The sequence below is a fragment of the Puma concolor genome, chromosome A3, assembly GCF_028749965.1.
Source record: "Puma concolor isolate L17-30 chromosome A3, mPumCon1.1.hap2, whole genome shotgun sequence".
In the NCBI taxonomy this organism is placed as follows: Eukaryota; Metazoa; Chordata; class Mammalia; order Carnivora; family Felidae; genus Puma; species Puma concolor.
In genome coordinates, this window is record NC_141669.1 from 74,091,025 (window position 1) to 74,112,216 (window position 21,192).

General features: G+C 46.0%; 1 long non-coding RNA gene across 1 annotated transcript in view; it reads right to left on the reverse strand.

Annotated features, from left to right (window-relative positions):
• LOC147582533 (uncharacterized) overlaps positions 1-21,192 on the reverse strand; it is a 109,539-nt gene that overhangs the window by 20,173 nt on the left and 68,174 nt on the right. The window contains exons 3-4 of the long non-coding RNA XR_015249229.1: positions 19,184-19,236; positions 15,591-15,700 (exon numbers count right to left, since the gene is read on the reverse strand). This is a non-coding gene — a long non-coding RNA (uncharacterized LOC147582533). The remainder of the gene's footprint in view (positions 1-15,590; positions 15,701-19,183; positions 19,237-21,192) is intronic.

The following is a 21,192-nucleotide window of genomic DNA, read 5'->3' on the forward strand; positions in this document are numbered from 1 at the left end:
TCTAATCTTCATCTTGAATTGTGATTTCCAGCTTAAGTTTGTTCTCAGGCTGCTCAAACTGGCTTGGACCCCCATTTAAGGGATTTAATGGCAAAATCCTACAGGAATAGGACCCCCGAAGCTGGTGATGGGATAAGGTTTGGGGAGCAAGCAGGGAGAGGGTCCAGAAAGGAAGGTGGGGTTTGGGACACTATAATTCTGCAGAGGCCCAGACCAACAGTCCAAGACTGCTCAATTGAGATCCTTAAGAGGGCAGGAGACAAGTTTACTGAACCAGAAGTATGGAGCTTTCAAAGCAGCCAATTGGGCTTAGATAATTGAAAAGGAAAGCATTTCATTTAAGGACCTAGTCTTTCCTAGATAACTGAGGGTAGGGCAGAAAAAGTCCTAAGAGACATTTCTCTGCCTCCAAGTCATTATGGCTCTGATTGGGTGGTGTGCTAATGGCATAGTCTGCTGGATCAATGTTTTAACCCTCCTAGATGGCACATCTGCAGGTACGTGTGGCCTTCTGAAGATGATGCTTCCAGCCATAAGAGTAGCCCATAGTGCAATTTCAGACACTACATCAGGGCAGAGGTACTGGTATTGCTGGGTAACATGATGGTGGACTCTTACTGTTCCTCTGCTGCCCAGTATGGTAGCTGGTCCCCACATGTCCCTACTGAGCACTTGAAATGTGGCTAGTCCAAGTTGAGATAGGCTTCACATGTAAAATACACATCAAATTTCAAAGACTTACTAGACAAAAAATATGTATATATCTCTTCAGTAATTTTTTAATGTTTATCTATTTATTTATTTATTTTTCATTTTAATCATGTTTATTTATTTTTTTTAATTTACATCCAAGTTAGCATATAGTGCAACAAGGATTTCAGGAGTAGATTCCTTAGTGCCCCTTACCCATTTAGCACATCCCCCCTCCCACAACCCCTCCAACAACCCTCAGTTTGTTCTCCATATTTATGAGTCTCTTCTGTTTTGTTCCCCTCCCTGTTTTTATATTTTTGTTTCCCTTCCCTTATGTTCATCTGTTTTGTATCTTAAGTCCTCATATGAGTGAAGTCATATGATTTTTGTTTTTTTCTGACTAATTTTGCTTAGCATAATAGCCTCCAGTTCCATCCACGTAGTGCAAATGGCAAGATTTCAATCTTTTTGATTGCCAAGTAATACTCCATTGTATGTATATACCACATCTTCTTTATCCATTCATCCATCGATGGACATTTGGGCTCTTTCCATACTTTGGCTATTGTTGATTGTGCTGCTATAAACATGGGGTGCATGTGTCCCTTCGAAACAGCACACCTGTATCCCTTGGATAAATGCCTAGTAGTGCAATTGCTGGGTCATAGGATATTTCTATTTTTAGTTTTTTGAGACACCTCAATAGTGTTTTCCAGAGTGGCTGCACCAGCTTGCTTTCCCAAGGAAGACTCAAAGTTTTGAAGCTGGATGTTAAATACCTTTGGGGTAATTTCCTCATCAGTGTTCCCCTTCTCCATAGGCAGATCTAAGTCTGCCTCATCACTGACCTGTGGGCTCCAGCTCGACTTCTTCCAAGAACTTGACTTAGCCTTACCTCCCTGGGCAGGGCAACTCACACTGCCCGCCATTCAGAATAGTGCTCATCAGTTGAAACACATGTCCTCTTTCCTCTCTTCAACACACATAGTTCTTCTGTGGCTTATCACAAACTACCTTTTATTGCATTTTTCAGGGGCTAGCTTTCTAGTAGCCTGTGCCAGAGTCTGTCCATCTCTGCTCCTTCCCAGCACCAAGGCCTTGTCTGGAGAGGGCTTCACACAAAAGAACCTCTAATTTATTATTTTTTTAAATAAATTTTTAAAGTTTATTTATTTTGAGAGAGACAGAGAGAGAATGAGCTAGGGAAGGGCAGAGAGAGGGAAAGAGAGAATCATAAGCAGTCTACACAGAGTCAGCACAGAGCCCAACGTGGGGCTTAAATCCCAGAAACCATGAGATCATGACCTGAGCTGAAACCAAGAGTCAGACGCTTAACCAACTCAGCCACCCAGGTGCCCCAAGAAACTCTAATTCCTTTTATAGAATTTCTGGAGCAGGGAGGCAGAAAAACTTTGTGAGGTGCCCAGTGCCTTCAAACTACACACAGGAGATTGCCAGCCTGGAGCTCGCACAGGACTGCCTGTGATCCAGATTTGTCCTAGAAAGAGAACCAGCCTATGGACATGAGCTTCCCACCACAGAAGGAAGGTTTCCAGGTGATCACCCAGCTTGTGGCTGTTCCTTGGTGTTGCTCCCACTCACAGTCAATGGTAAGTCAAAGTCACATACTAGGTGAGGTCATTGAGGAACAGAAAGACTATGTAGAAGCAAAGAGGGGAGAGCAGGCAAAAGGCTCCCTAGGAGGTGGCAGGGAAAGCCTTGTTCCTAACCTCCCCAGTCCAGGCCACAGCGGGGCCTTCCCACTGGTTGTTTTCTAGTCCCAGGATGCCTGTGAGATTGACAGACTCACACACTCACCATTCAGAGTGGGTATCCATCACATGAGACCAAACATGTCTAATATACCTTGCTTGTCTAGAGCGAAGCTATCAGTGTCTATAAAAGCTTCCCTAACCATTCCAAATACACAGACCTAAGATAACAAATGTTTGAGGCAGCAAGCATGGCAGATTCTGGTCCAGAACCATTCCATGCCTATTTGCAGCCCTGGCTGCTCCTGAAGAAGAGACTACACCTGGAATATTCTGAACAGGATGGAGAGAGAGTAAATGACAGACAGAGGCAACACTCCAAAGATGGTCATGGAGTGAAGAGAGCCTTCTGCTTTGAGACTGCATAAAATCAAGTGCAGTTTTTAAGAGATGCTGAACTCAGGGCTATGGTGAATAGAGATTGTCCTTGGATGTACAATTTCAGACTCTTGAAACTGATACGATCTGTTCTATGAGTGGAGGCTCAAATACAATCACCTCTCTTTGATCTTATAGGGGAGTGAAATTTCCCACCCCTGAATGTGTCTCTTTGGCATGTGGAATATTTTAGGCTGATTATATTTTTAAGTTTATTTATTTATTTTGAGAGAGAGTGTGTGTGCAAGCAGAGGAAGGGCAGGGAGAGAGGGAGAGAGAGAATTCCAACCAGGCTCTGCTCTGTCAGCCACATAATCCCCATAATTCATTTAAGGTGCTGTGTGTATCAATAGTTTGTTCCTTTTTCTCACAGAGTATTATTCCATGATGTAGATACACCAGTTTATTTAACCATTCACATCTTAAAGGTCAACTAAATTCTTTACAGTTTTTGGCTACTGCAAATAAAGCTGCTATAAAAATAGTACAGAGTTTTGTGTGAACATAAGTTTCCATTCGTTTGAGATAAATGCCCAAGAGTGCAAATGTTGGATTGTATGGTTATTGCATATTTAATTTTATAAGAAACTGCCAAACTGTTCTTCCAGAGTGATGATACCATTTTACACTCCCACGAGCAACATATCAGTGATCTGTTTTCCCTTCATTTTCTCCAGTATTTGCTATTTTTTTATATTGGCTAGTCTGATAGGTGAGCCTGTGGCTTTAAGTTGCACATCCCTACTGACCAACAATAGTGAACTTCTTTTCATGTGTGTATGTCCACTCCCTTGGTGAAATGTCCCTTCATGCCTTTTGCTCATTTCTTTTTTTTTTTTTTTTAAATTTTTTTTTTCAACATTTATTTATTTTAGGGACAGAGAGAGACAGAGCATGAACGGGGGAGGAGCAGAGAGAGAGGGAGACACAGAATTGGAAACAGGGTCCAGGCTCTGAGCCATCAGCCCAGAGCCTGACGCGGGGCTCGAACCCACTGACCGCGAGATCGTGACCTGGCTGAAGTCGGAGGCTTAACCGACTGCGCCACCCAGGCGCCCCAATTTCTTAATTGTATTGTGTATTTTTTTTTAAAACTGAGTTTTTACATATTCTAGATACTACTCCTTTGTTGGACACATGATTTGCAAGTATTTTCTCTCCGTAATTTGTCTTTTCATCCTAACAAGGTCTTTCACCGAGAAAACCTTTTTCATTTTGATGAGGTCTAATGTATCAATTTTTTCTTCTATGAAACATGCTTTGAGTGTCAAGTCTAAGAATACTGCCTGGCCCTAGATTCAAGTTATATAATTTTACTTTTTTTTGTTTTAAGAGAAAGAGTACAAGTATGGAAGAAGGGTAGAGGGAGAGAAAGAGAGAATGACAAGCAGGCGCCACACTCAGCACAGAGCCTGATGCAGGGCTTGATCCCATGACCCTGGGATCATGACCTGAGCTGAAATCAAAAGTCGGATGCTCAACTGACTGAGCCACCCAGGCGCCTCTATAGTTTTACTTCTTAAACTGAAGTCCTTGACCCTGTGGAGGCCAAGGACAGACTGCCCCAAAATGTACCACTTAGGCATATTGGTTATTTTAAATTAAAGTTACTTAAGAAACAGCCAGCATGAGAAGAATGCTCTGGCCCCCATCCCACCTGGTCTCCAGAAAGCAGAAACAAAATCTCCCATGTGAAAGATACCCTCCCTGTACCAGGAGTGGAGAGATGTCCTTACCATGAGACAGGAAGAATTCAGAGCCAAGAAGGCCACGCAAACAAACCCGGTTACTTTTTACTAATTTACTATCCCAGCACAAATTCTGTTTGAAATTCCTTACTAATTGAAGCTCCTGAACATAAGTTTTCTTTGTCCTGTCAGTTCCTCACAGACATGTTTCTTTGCCTAAAATGTGTAAAAGCTGTCTGCCTTGCTCATTTCTATAGATCTCAAATTTATTATTGGGCCTCCGTGCCCAGGTAATTAGACTGTTTGTTTGTTTGTTTGTTTTCCTGTTAATCTGACTCATGTCAATTTAATTCCTAGACCTGCTAGAAAATTCTTGAAGGGTAGAGGAAAATTTTTCCTCTCTGCCAATCCATTTTGAATTAAAAACTTGTCTCCCAAGTCTCGATGTTAACACTATTAAACTGGAAGTCCCCTTCTAGTGCCTGTACTCTGTGACCTAATTCTTTGTCCAGGAAATAAGAACCCTGTTACCTCAGCACCAGCTCCTCTCCTGCTTCACTCAGGTAGCCCTGCTGGTGGCAAATGGTGTGCCTATGTGCTCCTAAGGCTGCGTCCTCTAGTATATTTGGATCCCCCAATACCCAGCTGATGTAAAGATCTAGTGAATGACAGACATGGGAGGGGAACACTGCTCAGGAGAACAGGGCTTTAAAGGACCAGGGGTAGTGAATGGGGGCCTGGCCTCTGGTAGGCATTTTATAATTCAGCATTTACAGTGAGATCACCTCAGTTCTCAAGTTACTCCTTCCAGGTCCCCCTGTGTGTGTGTGTGTGTGTGTGTGTGTGTGTGTGTGTGTGTGTATGTGTGTGTGATATTCTAGTTTCCTGAGCCAAGAGGAGCAATGCAAACCAGGAAAGTGCCAGCAATATATTCCATAGATACTAAACTAATGAATGAGCAGAGAGGAAGGGGAGCCAAGAAGGGGCTTTCCTGGGTTTCTGGCACCAAATCACCACCAATGGTCCCCGCGCTTTTTTTTTTTTTTCTGGATTTCCTGTGCTATGCACGGAATTGTGTCCTCCTCCAAACTCATATGCTTAAGCCCTAACCCCCAATGTGACTGTATTTGGAGACAGGGCCTTTCAGAGTAATGATTAAGATTAAGTAAGTTTGGGGCTCTGATCTGATAGAGCTGGTGGTCTTAGAAGAGGAAGAGAGATCACTTCTTGCCCACACACTGAGGAAAAGCTGTGTGAGGACACAGCAAGTAGGTAGCTGTCTGAAGCCAGGAAGAGAACTCTCACAGGAATGGAACTGGCTAACCCCTTGGTCTAGGACTTCCGGCCCCCAGAACTGGGAGAAAACAAATTCCTGTTCTTGAAGCCACCCGATCCATGGTATTTTATAATGGCAGCCCTAGCTGACTCAGACAGATTTTGGTACAACAGAGTGGGGTGCTGCTGTAACAAATATCTAAAAATGTGGAAGCAGCTTTGGAACAAGGGAATGAGTTTTGAGATGCATGTGAGAAAAACCTAGATTGTTGTGAAGGGACTATTGGTAGCAATATGTTAAAGCCTGTGCCTGGCCGGCTCTCTGTGAGCAGCTGCCTGCCTTGGCCACAGCTCTCAGAGCTGCCTGAACACAGGACACAGGCTGCCAGCGGACCTGGCCAATGCATAAACCCATGATCTCCTGTGCGTATGGGTGGTGTCAGGATAGAAGGGCTGGGAAGCCTTTCCTGGAAGTAGACATTCCCAATGCCCCCACCCCCGACACCCTTGCAACACAGTCCCCACTTACATCCACCCCACGGTTCCCGAACCTCACTCTCGTACTTCATGGTCTTTATAGCTGCGTTCTACCTTCCATGTAACTATTAAGTACATTTATTTTAATCAATTCCACTTTTCCCACTTGAAAATAGGTTTTCTTAAAAGTGAACCTTATGTCCTTAGCACTGCCATAAAATGGAACACATGATTCTTATAAGGAAGGAAACTCTACAAATATAAATGCAATTCATTCTTTCAAAGTTTATTTATGGGAAAGTGTTAACTAACCCTGCTGTGTTCATCATTTTCCAATATGTTAGTGTATCAAATCATTATGTTAAGCTTATACGATGTTATATATCAATTATGTTTCAATAAAGTGGGGAAAAAAGAAAGTTTGACTTACACTTTATATACACATAAGTGTGTATGAAAGCGTGTGCATATATGTATGTGTGTGTATAGTTTACTCTGGCCAAGCAGCGTAGTAGGTGCTGGGAATCTGAATGAGACAAGTCCCCCTCAGGACATATGGGTGCTCACTGCACTGTTCTTATTTCCTTTTAAATTTCTACTCTTATTACCTTACTAGAGTACTAAGTAAAGAGAATGTTGAAAAGATAACACATATATTTTTCATCAAGACATATATATATATATGCTTTATATATATACACTATATATATATATATATATATATATATATATATATATATATGTATTAAACAAATATCTTGGATATCAAGATGTCAAGGGAACGTTTGGGATTACAACACATTTGGACAATTCATAAATACATAGCTGATTATACCCCAAAATTGATGGATCTTATGGGCCTGGAATTAAGTATCTTAGGGGTTTGCCTGTCCTTGGCCCTTTTTGTTTGATATTTGTCATTTTTCAGCCAGGTTTGTGGGGGTATAAAGTGGGGGGTACAAACAGGGAGAGCCTCACATGATGAAGCCACCTGTAAAGGGAGAACCAGGGTATGTGGTGGCTGGAAAGTGTCACTGTAGCCAGGCTGGCCTGTTTTCGGGGTTCCCTTCCTGGTATGTTTCTGGTTAGGTGCGCCACGAGGGACATTTTACCTGAGACGTGGTGGGTGAAATAAATCAGTAGTCCTGTTGCTCTTACTATAGGAAGGTCATTTTGGGGGCACCAGTTGTGGTTGTCACTCCCTGCTGGCTACCTGTTGTCTGTGATGGCTCACACTAATGACCAGAGACAGGCTGAAAATGGTTTTAGCTGAGCTCTCCATCGCTACGCTGGGTCTGTTCCACCCGAGGCTCACCTGCCTTGCTTTTCCTTGGATTCAGTGAGCTATCCCAGCATCCTTCTTTTTCTCCCCTCTTTTAGCTAGCCAGAGTTCCTTCCTTTTGTCCATCCTCAGAAGAAATTTAGCTAATGACCCCTCTCTCGAGCATGACCAACTCATCCTGGTTTGTCTGGGACTTTCCCATCAAGAGAAGACGTCCTGTTTGTCCCGTCGCGCCACGTCCCCTTGCGGGAACTTGGGCTCCAGCCGAGAATGCCACCACACTACCTCCTGTGAGGAAGGTGTTGTCATCCCCTTCTCACAGATGGAGAAAACAAGGCCTAGGTGATCTCTGAGAACCTTGAGGCCTGTCACCTCTCATGCAAGGAGTCACATTTTGGACAGATCACAGCGGTTGTAGGAGTAGCACTTCTACAAGTAGGACCTGTAGGGGTCACTACAAGATACTGACAGGGTTCAGAACGTGCTACCCCAAAATAAGGCAACTTGGCATATTGAATATTTTCAGCTGATGGGGTCTGAGAAAATGGCAGGTGCAGGAAATCATTCCAACCTTCCTCCACCCTTCTTCCCCGAAGCAGCTCATAAGACCCTCATGTGAGAGATGCCCTCCTCATTCCTGGAGGAAAGGAGCACCCTCACGTCTAAGACAGAGGGACACCCAGAAGACTCCTAACAAACAGGCCTTGCTAAGTTTCTCCCAGTTCTTAACCTAAGCTCAAACTCCCCCCTTTGTCCTGTCCTGTCTTTCCATGACTTTCCACTCTTGATCAAGCCTAGCTCAGAAACACTGAGGTTAAAACACTTTGTTTCCTGAGGAAGGCTCTCCTGTCACATAAAACTTACATCAAATAAATACGTTAAATAAATTTATTTCCATTAAATAAGTGTAAATTTCTTTATTTAAACAAAAGTGTTTAAGGAGGAACCTTCCTGCCTTCTCAGGCTGCTTCCTCCCTCTCTCGTCCTCCCCAACCTCCAGGTTCATGTGACTAAATAAGCTGGTCCTGCCTCTGGACCTCTCTACTTGCTGTTCCTTCTACCTGCAATTCTCTTCCCCTGGGATCCCAAGGCTTGCTCTTTGTCTTCCCTCAGGTCTCTCCTTAAAGTCACTTTATTGGAAGGCCTTCTCTGACCACCGCATTTGAAATACCCGCTCCTCCCCTTTTCTTTACTCTGACTCGCTTTCTTCACTCATACTTAATGCCATATGGTATTTTCTTGCATACTGGTGTTGGGCCTGGGTCCCTGGTCCAGCCTCCTCATTCCCTTCTGGGGTCCCCTGTGTCATCTTATCTCAGTCAGTGTATCCCAGGCCACAGAGCTATTTGAAGAAAACTGATCATCAAAAGGAAAAGGGGTCAGAATCTTTATCCTTTGCTTCTCGAGATGCTTCTGCAATGGTTTGCTTATAATCTGTTATCCAAACTGGCCACGAGTGGAAGGAGGGCGCTGTTCGTATACCATCAGTACAGTGGGCACAGACCCAGAAGTATAGCCACCCTACCCAGACTTCTCATGCAAATATGCTCACTCCTACCCACCAGCAGCCAAGCGAGAACTTCTAAGCACAGGGGTAGAGTGAACGCTTGACTGGCAAAATAAAATGCATTGGCTTATACCGTTGGCCCAGAACAGGGAGTAATGGAGGTCTGCAGGGGGTGACTGGAGGGTCTCCCACTACCACACTGACAACAGAGCACTGAGCAATAGGTGGCTTTCTAGCTAAAAGGAAGAAGTAATTTTAATGTCCTCACCAGATAGAGCTAAATCAAATTGACCTCTGAGGCTAAAATATAAAATAAATTATTTGCTATATCAGAGTAGAGATATACCAAGTTTTTTGGAGATAAAATAGCTCCCTGGTTCCCAAAATACCCTAATTGAAAGAATCAACCGGCCTAAAGAAGGAATCCACAGATCAGAAGGGCTAACTGTGATGAGGGAACCACCAAAGCAATCAGTTTTCTGCAGGTGTATCCCTGGAGCGGAGGCCTGCAGACTTTGAGCCTCAGAAGAATCACCTGGAGACTTAGTTAAACCTGCAGCTACCTGAGTCCAGTGCCAGAGATGGTGAATTCTTAGGTCTGGAGTGGTGCCCAGAAATTCATGGTTGTAACAGACACACCTCTGGGTGACTGTGGTCTCAGAATGGCCTTGTGACATAGTAGATTTATTTATAATGGGCTATCTGCTGATTCCAGCCATTATTATCATGGGCCACTGTCCACCTAATCAGAGTTCAGTGCTCACTAAGTAACCTCTGGTAACCTCCTAGCTTTCCTTGTGCTAGACCTATCCATCAGTCTTTGTGGGCTTGGCTCCTGTGAGATGTTTTGTAGAAACCAATCACCTCTGGGTACAAAAGCAATGAATTTCTGAGCCTGGGAAATGAAGCACCAAAGGGGATAGGATGCCCTCACAAAGGTCTTGCCACCCATCACCCTATCCGTGGGCTCTGTTGGAATTGTAGGCCTTCTTCAATTTGCCACTCTTAAAGCTTCCTGGAGGAAAACCTCAATGCTGTTAGATAAGATATTGGCCAGTCAGACTCACAGTTAGGGAGGAAAAACTTTTCCTCTACCCTCTTATGTTCAGTAATTGAGGACTTGTAAATTAAACTGACAAAAGACAGATTAGCAAGAGAAAAGGAAGCTTTTTATTCACTTACCTATATTAGGGAGTTCACAGAAAAATGTGACTCATGAAACTGGTTAGAATCTGAGGCTTGTACACCACTTTATAAAGGTATGGGGAGGGGCGGGGGGCACATTGCTGGGGAACAAGTGACTTTTAGGAAGAATAAATGGGCCCTTAGGAGAATGAATGGGAGAATTGATAGTTTTAGAACAATGTCTGTTTAGATGATTTCTTCTCCCAGTGCTGACTTGTGCTGGCTTCTTGTCTTTAGTGATAAAAGTCAATCTTCTCTGTGATGAAGCTCCTGGAGAGGGGATTTATGACAGTTGAAATCTTTTGGGAGACTGCTTTTAGGAAGCTAAAGGAAGTTCAAAAAAAGCTCCTTCCTGCAGCTGTTAATTCTCAAATGTCTTCGGCTCAAAATAATCCTCATGCCACTGTGGTGAAGGGTAACAGAATTTGCGGCCCTAAAATATGCCGCTTTGGTATATTGATGATTTTGAGTTGTAGGCACTTGAAAACCAGCAAAGACCAGGAGAGGCTTTCTCTGAACTGCCCTTATCTGCTTAACGACAGATCCTCTAGAAGGAACTCGCTTGTCATAGATCTCCTCTGGGTTTCACCAACTGGGGACAGATTGTCTCCTCACAGGAGAGGAGACTAAAACTCCACACCACACCCAGACAACCTCTGTCACAGACTATCATACCCCCCAGTAACTCTTGTGGTGTGTGTGTGGAGCATTCATCTTCCCTAAAAATCATTTACTCTCCCTTGTGGGGCCTGTTTCCCTCTCTCCCCTTCCCAATTTGGATGGCATTTAATCCTGAATTCTAAAGCCACCATTTTGAGTTACCCATTTTTTCCTGGGTATCTCCCATGTACACATGAGGTATACATGTTAATAATTTCTGTTTGTTTTTCTCTTACTAATCTTTTATTACAGGGGTCTTAGCCAAGAACTCAGAAGGGCAGAGGGAAAATTATTTTTCTTCCCCTACACTGGCATATCCTGGACATTTTCATCATCAAGCTGAGTCTGGTGCTGGGCCTGGAGCAGAGGAATAGGGATGAGCTGGTACAGAGGGAGGAGACTACCTCCCCTCAACCCTACAGGAGCCCCCGGGGTCCAGTGGGGAAGGCACTGTCTCCATGTTGAGGGAGCTCCTGGCCAGGCTCCAGAGCCAGCCATAAGTCAATCTCTTAGGAAGTGATGGTTGGCGGGGGGGGGGGGGGGGGGGGGGTGTCTAAAATAAAGGCGGAGAATATTATATGTAATAAACACACAGCATCAGCCACCATTGTTTGAGTACTTACTATATGTCAGAGACCTTAAATGCTCTATGTGATTTTTGTTTGATTTTCATAATACTGTTTCTCAGGTAAGGAATTGAGGCTCTGAGAGGTTGAGTAATGTGCCCAAGGTCACACAGCAAGTAAGGGAGGGGCGGACACTTGAAACCCAAGCATCCTTACTCCCTCTCACTTGAAGGAGAAAATTCAGAGCCTCCTTTGTTCCTCTTTCTATAAAAACAACCTTTTGGGTAACCTGAAGATGTAAGGAGAATTGTAAAACAGAGCTAAGATGTTCCACATCTTTTTGGATTTAATTTGTCATAAAATTAGCTTCCTCAAGAAACCTGAGCTCCTATCAGAGCCTCCAGTCACATGCACATCCACTTTTCCTACTGTCAGTACGTCTGGGAATATGAAGAACTTGCAGGAATTTCTAGGAATGCAAGGTCCCAGGTCAGGACTCACCTAAGGCACCACAGATGGTTGGAGGATCTGAGGACACCCCAAGTGAGGGCCCAAAACACCTGCTCAAAGGCCTGTAGTCTGAAACGCTTTCCTTAGAGGCAAGGCATGGGTTCTCAGGTAGAGCCCAGGAAAGAGTTGGGTGGAGGGGGCATGCATTCCTGGGCTATTTACAATATTTCAGAAAGCCCAAGTGAAAGCTTAAAATTTCCCCAAGATGAGGCTCTACTGCTAAGTAAAGCCCCAGTTCCTTCCTTTTCAGCTGGAATGACATCATCTGTGTGACAATCTTGCTCATCTCCTACTCACCAGGAGCATGGACTGGTATCTACAATGACTCCTGGGTAATCAAACTTGGAAGCATATCAATTCATAGAAAAAAAGTCCAGTTTGCCTTCTGGAGGCATCCTCGGTGGAAGAAAGGCTGGGAATAACACTCATCACAGGAACCTGCAGATCCTGGGTAGACGGCGGCACTTCCCATTTTCAACTTCCTGACTTCCTCCCGGTCTGCCTTCCACACCTCCCCAGTGAACAGAAGCAGCACCCAGGTGCCCTCGGCCAGTGTCCAAGGCACATTCAATGACCTCAAGTAAAAGCTTTTTCTTTTCCCAGTGATACCCCTACAAAGCTTCCATGCATGGCTGACATAGTGAAGTTCACATGAAAATAACAACACTTCTGTTTCACACTTCCAGGTGCAGAGAATCGTTAGCAGTTGGCCTCAGGCACGCTAAGATGTTCTCTGGACTCTGAGGCTGGGTGTTCTAGTAGCCTATTAGGGTCCTGCATCTCAGATAACTGACATCAGGGAGATTTCTGGGAAGCAGCAAGGAGAAGAAGGCACGAGGGCCCCTCAGGCAGTTCTACCACATATCTAGCTTGGCTCAGCGCTGGATGGTCTTGTGCTTGGCTCCTGGCTCCTCTGGCACAGAGCAAAAAGGAAGAGTCTGGGAGAAGGCTCAGAGGGAGAATGGGGTTGTTCAACAAGTGAGAGCCCAGCTGGCCAAGCCAGAGCAGATGCTAAGGGAGGAGATGACCAGCTCAGTGCATCTGGTCTGGGAGTTGGACTTTAGGAATGACAAGAACACATTTAGAGAACCAGGAGTGGCAGGTTAGGACTTCTGCTTTGACCACCTTATGGAATGACCCCTGCCTGCCTATCTGTCTGTGTGGCTATCGGGAGTGGTATTTAATAAGGTCTAGGGATACAAAGGGGCTCCAAAGGTGAAGCCAGGCTTATTCCCCTATGAATAAGGAAAGGAGGTTTAAGCTGCCACCTGATACATGTAAGTTACACAGAGGTACCAGGGGCCATTCAACATGGTGCCGATCTCAGCACCAGCCATCGTCTCAGGCACCAGCCATCGTCTCAGTGGTGATCAAAGCCTTCTACAGCTCTGGCCAGCTCCTTGTCCCCTTACTTCCTAGCCAGGCTACTTCTTGTCCTGCCTCAGGCTAGAATGCTCACCAGCTTGGCTTATGATTCTCTAAATCCTACCCACCTGGAGGCCAAGTTTATGTACCCCTTCTAAGATGATCTTGAGAGCAGACACTTGTTGGCATGTCTTATCAGTTCAGATTAGGCTGAGAGCAGCAGCAGCAGCAGCAGCAGCAGCAGCAGCAGCAGCAGCAGCAGCAGGAAACCAACCAGAAATGTATTTCCCTCCCATTCAAGAAGCCTGGAGGTGGCAGTCCAGGCCTGACTGAACACTCCAGGAGCCAGGGGCTCAGGGTTCTTCTGGCTCTGCCATCTACCATCTCAGGTGTGGACTACAGTGGTTTTTAAGTTCCAGGCAGGACAGGAAGAAGGGGTGAAGAGTACGTGTGGCTGTCCTTTAAAGCTAGGAGCTGCCCTAACTCTTCTGTCCACATCCCATTGGCCAGAACTTGGTCACGTGGCTAAGTGTGGTCTCCACTCTGACTAACCCTGTGGTCAGCCAAAATCAGGGCTCTGCCACCTGAGAAAAAGGGAAAGTGGATATTGGGAACAACAATTCAGGCAGACACCCAGTTTGTCTGGAGGTGGTTCCTTCTCCCACAAGACTCAGGAAGGATGTCAGCTCTAGAGCCCATTGGCTCCCCCATCTCGAGGGCATCACCCCACTGCTCTTTCCAGATCCCTTATATCCAGAATGAGACCCTCCCATCATCTCTACTGCCACTACCCTGCTCCAAACTACTGCCAACTTTCTACCACAAAAGATGCCCACATGAAAAGATGCCCAACATCATTAGTCATCCAGGAAGTAAAAATTAAAATCACAATGAGATACGACTATACACCCACTTGAATGGCTAAATGAAAAAGACTGATAAAACCAAGCATTGATAAGAATGTGCAACAAGCACCCTCTCATTCATTGCTGGTGGGAATACAAAATGTGCAGCAGCTTTGGAAACTGGTTTGGTGGTTTCTCTTAAGTTAAGCACACACTTATCAACTCTGTTGTAGCAACCTGTCTCCCTGCTTCCACCCTTGGGGACTATAGACGATTTTTTTTTTTTAATGTATTCATTTTAAGAGAGAGAGAGAGAGAGAGAGAGACAGAGCATGAATGGGGGAGGGGCAAAGAGAGAGGGAGACACAGAATCCGAAGCAGGCTCCAGGCTCTGAGCTGTGAGCACAGAGCTCAATGTCGGACTCGAACTCACAGACGGTGAGATCATGACCTGAGCCGAAATCAGACACTTAACTGACTGAGCCATCTAGGTGCCCCTCTGTAGACTATTCTTAATACAGAGTGATCCCTTAGAACCAACATCTGAGCACATGGCTCCTCTGCCCCTAACCTTTCACTGGTGTCACTTGAAGAGAAAATGGCTGCTCAGACTCCTGTGTCATTTGCCCCTTCCCCTCCCCTCTGCAACCTGTCACTTCCCAACCTCCCCACCACATCGTTCTTCCAGCAGCAAAGGTAACTGCCAGGGAACTGAGTAGAGGTCCGCAGATGCTTACCTGTACTGCTGCCCAGAGTAACTGATTTTAAAAAGGGACACTCCCCCCATCACAACCCCTGGCCAAGAAAGAGTCTACCCTCCAACTGTGTTTCTCAGAAACTCCATGCACACTCCTGGCTCAGATCTTTCCATCTCTGTTCCCCTTTCCCAGAAGGCCTCCTCCAGATATCCTTAGGGCTTACTCCCTTTGACTGACCTTGACTGAAGCCCAGTCATCCAGCTTAAAATCTCAATCCCTTCCTTATATCGCCCCAAGCTCTGCCTAATTTCCCTAGTGGGCACTCCTTGCTTTCTAATTCTCTGTGGCTTATTTATTGTCTCTCTCCCCACCAGGGTGGCAGGAATTTTTATCTGTTGCCTTCACTGCTATGTCCCCAGGCACACTGGGGAAGTCTCACTGAATGAATTGAGGAGGCCTCCAGGGCTCAATGGATGGCTCATCTCCTCCCTGATGCACCCCCTACACTCCAGTTTCTGGAAGCCCTCCTGCCTCTTCCAAGCCTCAGGTGCTGGTTTTCCCTGCATTATTCCCATGCATCCTTTCTTCCTCCCACACTTACACGTGAGCTCCTTTAGGGCAGGGGCCCTGGCATGCTGTGGGTGGTCAGTACGTGCTCAATTCAGGTTTTGTGGGAGGGAATGCTGTACCTTATGACAGACGGACAGCTGGCCTTCATTTCACACCTTGGATGCATTTGCTGAGAAAATCCCTGGATACAGGACAGTGACATCAATCAGTCATTTCGCAGGAAGAGGTTCTTAAGTAAAAGAGAAATTGAAAAGGAAAAGCCAGTTAGGACCAGGGAGATCGCTGCTCTGTTGTGCCCACTTCTCCCTTAGCTGAAGTGGCTTTTGACTGGAATGGCCTCTCTGAGTTGGAGCAGAAACTGATGGAAGGCTGTTTTTTTCTTACTTTGCAAAGGGTGCTGGCTGTTCATCAGAACAGTGGGAACAGTGAGAGTTCAGCCTTTGGCTCTGCATTTATATAAAAGTAGCCTTGGGGATGAATGTGCGACAATTATCCTGACCAGAGTCCTTTCCCGGAAGGACAAGCCCAAGATGAGTGGTTAATGCTGAATCCTGAGGAAATCATCTCCATACCGTGCTATTTCCAGCTCAAGACCATCTGCAAATGGGGCCTGTGCTTTCAAAATGGAAAAAAAATGAGAGAGTGGGCTCTTTTTTGAGGGGGTGGGGGGGGAATGCTTTTTAAAGCAGTTAACCTGAAGAGGGGACACTTTGGGGTGGAAAGAAAAAAAATTGCATGTTCCAGTTTAGCATTCTGTTACTTACCAGCTATGTGACACGTGCAAGCCACATGGCTTCCGTAAGGCTCGATTTCCTCATTCATAAATGGAGGCAATGATTTCTGTTCTACCTCCTGGGACAACCGTGTCGATGAAATTAGATTGTATAGAGGACAGTACACAGAGAAAGTATAGAGCCCTCTACAAATGTTGGATGTAGTGTGACCTAGCATAGCCACACTGTACCCCTCCACCCTCTAGGAACCCCAGCCTGGTTGGGGAGAGGGCACAGGACAACGTACAGACTAAGTGTGAACAGGGGCCTCCCTGTCCCTTGAAGCTCCTTCTTGTGATGGCTTTGAACCCCCACTCCACAGCTGCCCCTGCCTAGCATTTCTTTATATTCTTGTGGGGAGGGGCAGAGTTTACAATCTCACTGCAGTAGGGGGGGATTAGGAGACCATATGGCCCAGTGGTTAAGAAGAGGGGCTCTGGATTCAGATGGCCCAGGTTGAAGTGCTAATTCACCAGCTGTGTGATCTTGGACAAGGGAAGTAACAGCTCTGTGCCTCGGTTTCCTCATCTGTAAAATGCGGATAACGGCATATACCTCACTGGATTATTGTTAGGACTGATGAAAATTCTTTGCTTGACCAAACTTCAGCAGGGCCCTGAATCCTGAATCTTCTCATTGGCCCACCTGTGCACTTCCTTATAAAATCCATTTTTAGCAAGATCCCTGCTAATTCAGTTTAACCAGAACCCCTCACCTCAGTATCTCCTCACCCTCAGCATCTGATCAAATTCCTTGTCCTCTCCCATCCTTGTCTCCTGGGAGGTCAGTTTAGCCAGCACCCCCGTCACCCCCAATGTTTCTTCTCATCCACCACCTCCCTCCTGCTCACCAGCTACAAATTCCCACTTGCCCAGGCCATATTCTGAATTGAGCATAGGTCTGTATCCAAATCTCTTCTCCCCTATTGCAGTAGTCCCAAATAAAATCTGTTTTTACTACTTCCATGACTGCCCAGCTCTGATGTTCCTGTGGCAGGATTAAGTGACATTATGGGCAAAGTGCTCTAAGCTCCCCTGAATAGCAGTTCAGTCTATAGGCCATCTCTCCATCCCATAGGTGCCGGCCCTACCCTGTGTCAACCACAGAACTCAACTCCTCTCCTTGGCTTATTTTCAACCAAATGAAGGCAAAAATGAAAGTGAAACGGCCATTTCAGTCTTAGCAAAGGTCACTGAAATACTGAAAGAGGTGGAGGAAATTTATACAAACAAAAACTTAGAATTTAGGCGGCCTGTGTTTCAAAGTCCCAATTGTGTACCTGCCAGCTTGGCTCCTGCTATGTCCTTGGGTCTCCTTCCTTCCTTTTGTTGAGCAAAAGGCCTGTCTTGTAAAAGTTATTCTGCCCTCACTTCCTTCAGTTGTGCCCCTTCAGGTCCTGACCAGGGCCTAGCTGCTCACAGCCAAATGGCCCCTAACAGTGTTTTCCTGAACAAAGACAGTTCCCTCCCTTTTCCCATATAAAGTAATACATTCACAGATTCCAGGAATTAGGACATCTTTGGGGGCCATTAATCAGCCTACCCCTTCCTAGAAACAACCTCAAACCAATTTCTTGCCCTCAAACATCCTGACAACTAATTTTGGGGTCAGTGTGTATGTGTGGACCCCACTTTGCAGTTGTGAGGCTGAGATGCCAGGCGACTTATTTGAGCATCTCTTCAAACCCTGAGAACCCATCAGGAGAAATGGGTTGGGCATGGCCCAAAGGAGATCATTTCCTATCTGCTAATCCAGGGGCCAGATGGTAACGTGCAAGGTCAGGGGTCACCTCTCTTCCTGAGGTATCTTCTCTACTCCTACTGCTCAGTTCTGCTCTATGGATGACCTATTTTGCTGTGTGATCTTGGGCAAATTAATAAACTTCATAAGTCTGTTGCTGCTTCTGAAAAATAGAGCCCAGAACACATCATCTCTTGGGAGCCCCTTCAGAAGCTCTAGGATTTAGGATCCTCACACTGTCCGGTCCAGGCTGATGCCAGATAGGGAGAGGACCCTGAAGGCAAGAGCAGAGGCTGCCAGTCTGAACTGGTCTGACCTGGGCTGCATCTGGTTTCAGAGCTCAAGACAGGCCAGCCTTAAAAGTGCCAGGAACCAGGAAACCCAGGCTCTAGCCTCAGGTCTACTTATACCTCTGTGACCTCACAAAAGTTACGTTTAACACTGCAGAGTCTCACCCCCACCCCCTGCCCCAAGTATAACGGAGGAACAAAGAATATCTTCCTCATCTATCTCCTAGGAATGTCCTGAAGATAAAATGATATGAAGTTGGAAAAAGCATAAGCCCGGCTATCAAAGACAAAAACCAGACAAGTAAGGACATTCATTTTATTCAGCCTACTGCAATAAAAGCAGACACCCAACGAGATTAGATTGTCTCAGGAGTTTGAGTTGGACTTTTACAGGGAAGAACACGCAAGGTGCAGGTAAGGTGACTGCAATCAGGAGAAGTTTCCGCTGAACAGGTAATTTTATCTGTGTGCTGTGTGTAGCTAGTTTCAGGTTTTTTTTTTAATGTTTAATTTATTTATTTCTGAGAAAGATAGAGGGGGAGCGTAAGTGGGGAAAGAACAGAGAGAGAGGGAGACACAGAATCCAAATCAGGCTTCAGGCTCTGAGCTGTCAGCACAGAGCCCAACGCGGGGCTCAAACCCACCCACCAGGAGATCATGACCAGAGCTGAAGTTGGACGCTTAACTGACTGAGCCACAGGCAGCCCACCAAGGTGACAAACAGTTTGGATCTTAACTAATCATCCATGAGACAAAGAGCTGGGAAATTGGCTGGGGAAAAGGGAAAAGGGAAAAGGTCTGTGTTTGACTTTGGTTTGGGCTGCAAGGTACATCGGGTCTTTCTCTGTGTCTCCCTCTTAGGCAGGCTGCACCCACCTGTAACCCCTAGAAGCAGTTGATTTCACTCACCTGGAAGTCAGTCTCAGCATCCAAAGAATCATCAGTCTGGCATTGAAACATATCTGAAAAACAATGTAAGTTTTTACTGTGGTCATCCGATAAGACACCAAAGGCAGCTTATAACCATAGCACAAAAAACAAATTGATGGGTATTTCTACCACGGCTTGGTTACCCCAAAGTTGCTCGCCTCCTTTACACCTTCTCAAAACCCAAATTGCAGGGCTCCCCCTGCTCACTTCCTGCCCTTTTCTATATAAACCAATTCAGCCACCAGCCACCCTTAAATATCAATTTCCCTTTCACTCTACAACAATTTATACCACAAAAGCCCAGAAACCTAGGCTGAATATGAACCTAAGTCTGTCTTCTTTTAGGTTCCTGTCCATTTCCCACCCTTCTTCCCACCTTCCTGCCATCCTTCACACTTCTCCTGTGGGGTATGCTGCCCTGGCTCCACATGGGGATGCCCACTGGGACCCCCTAGGTCCTCCTCGAGGGTCCCTGGTAATTCATCTGAGGCTCAGGCTGCCCTTCCTGATATGCAGCCCATACTGGGAGAGGGTCCCGTTCCCACGGTCATCCAGTAGGGATTTCTGTCACTGTCAAGGGTCTAGCTTTCCCCATTAGACTGCACACACTCCCAGGACAGTTTTGGTGTTTCATTTACCTTTGAATCCCATCCCCACCCCCAAAGCCTGGTACCCCATTTGCTCTTACAGACTTGGTGACAAAAGAAAAGTTAGGGATGATCGAAAAGCAAAGCTCTTATTTTATAGGGAAACTGAGACACAGAAGAGTTCAACAATGTGTTAGTAGTCACACAGCCCATGAGAGCAAGTGTCCCACCTCCTGGGGGTTGTGATTCCTCCTGAGCCTCCTCCCTGCCCTCCCTTCCTCCCTCTTCTCCCCCCTCCCAGTTTTAGGGGAGGGACATGGCTCCCCTTCAGATGACTTTGGCTGAGACCCAGCCAGGCCCGGCTTCCCTAGCCCCTCTGGGGACCTGGGGGCTGAACCCTGGGGCACCCCAGTCTATGGGACTCCAGCAGCAGGTGGATAGAACTCCAGGCCTCATGGCCTGTGGAGACCCACTTCCACGCTAGGCTTGCTGTGTCTTTGACTTTCCCACAGCTGGTAGTGATGAGGGAAACAAAGGCAAGGAAAACGTAGTTTAAGTTAAATTCCCTTACAGCCTGCAGCCTATTGATAGATGTCAGAGACCCGCAGCATGCAACATTCCCCAAGACATTTATGGTTGCCTTCATGCCTTAATGTTCACACTTCCTTAAAAACTAAAAGCAACCATATCTTGACAGCAGCTAAATCTTCAGGGTCTCTGCTTTTAGCATCCAGAAATCTCTAGGAAACCAACTTTATCTCTATCCCTCCTCCCTCCACAAACTTAAAAGTATATAATGAGTCACTCCTCACAACCCCAGTGCAGCTCTTTCAGCCCACGGGTCCTGTCCCCATGCTTTAATAAAACCACCTTTTTGTTCCAAAGACGTCTTGAGAATTCTTTTTAAATTTTTTTAAATTTTTTTTTTTTTTATTTTTGAGAGACAGAGGGAGACAGAGCACAAGTGGGGGAGGGGCAGAGAGAGAAGGAGACACAAAATCCAAAGCAGGCTCCAGGCTCTGAGCTGTCAGCACAGATCCTGATGCAGGGCTTGAACTCACGGACCTCGGGACCATGACCTGAGCGGAAGTCGGACGCTCAACCGGCTGAGCCACCGAGGCGCCCCTCAAGAATTCTTTCTTAGCCATTTGCTCACACCCCACTTCAAATGCCATCAGTAGGAGCCACTGCAATGCCCCCACAGTTACAAAGGGCACTTTTTCCTGAGATCTGTGCTCCCGGCCAGCAATGGTCTTCATGTACGTTGCCCCCAGCAATGGGCTTAAGGCACCCAGGTGCCAAGAAGGAAAGTTTCCTGGCCTGGAACTTGTCCCCAGCTACTCAACCCCCACTGAGGAGGGGACTGAGTGAGGAGATTCTGCTGGGAAAAGGGGAGCCTGG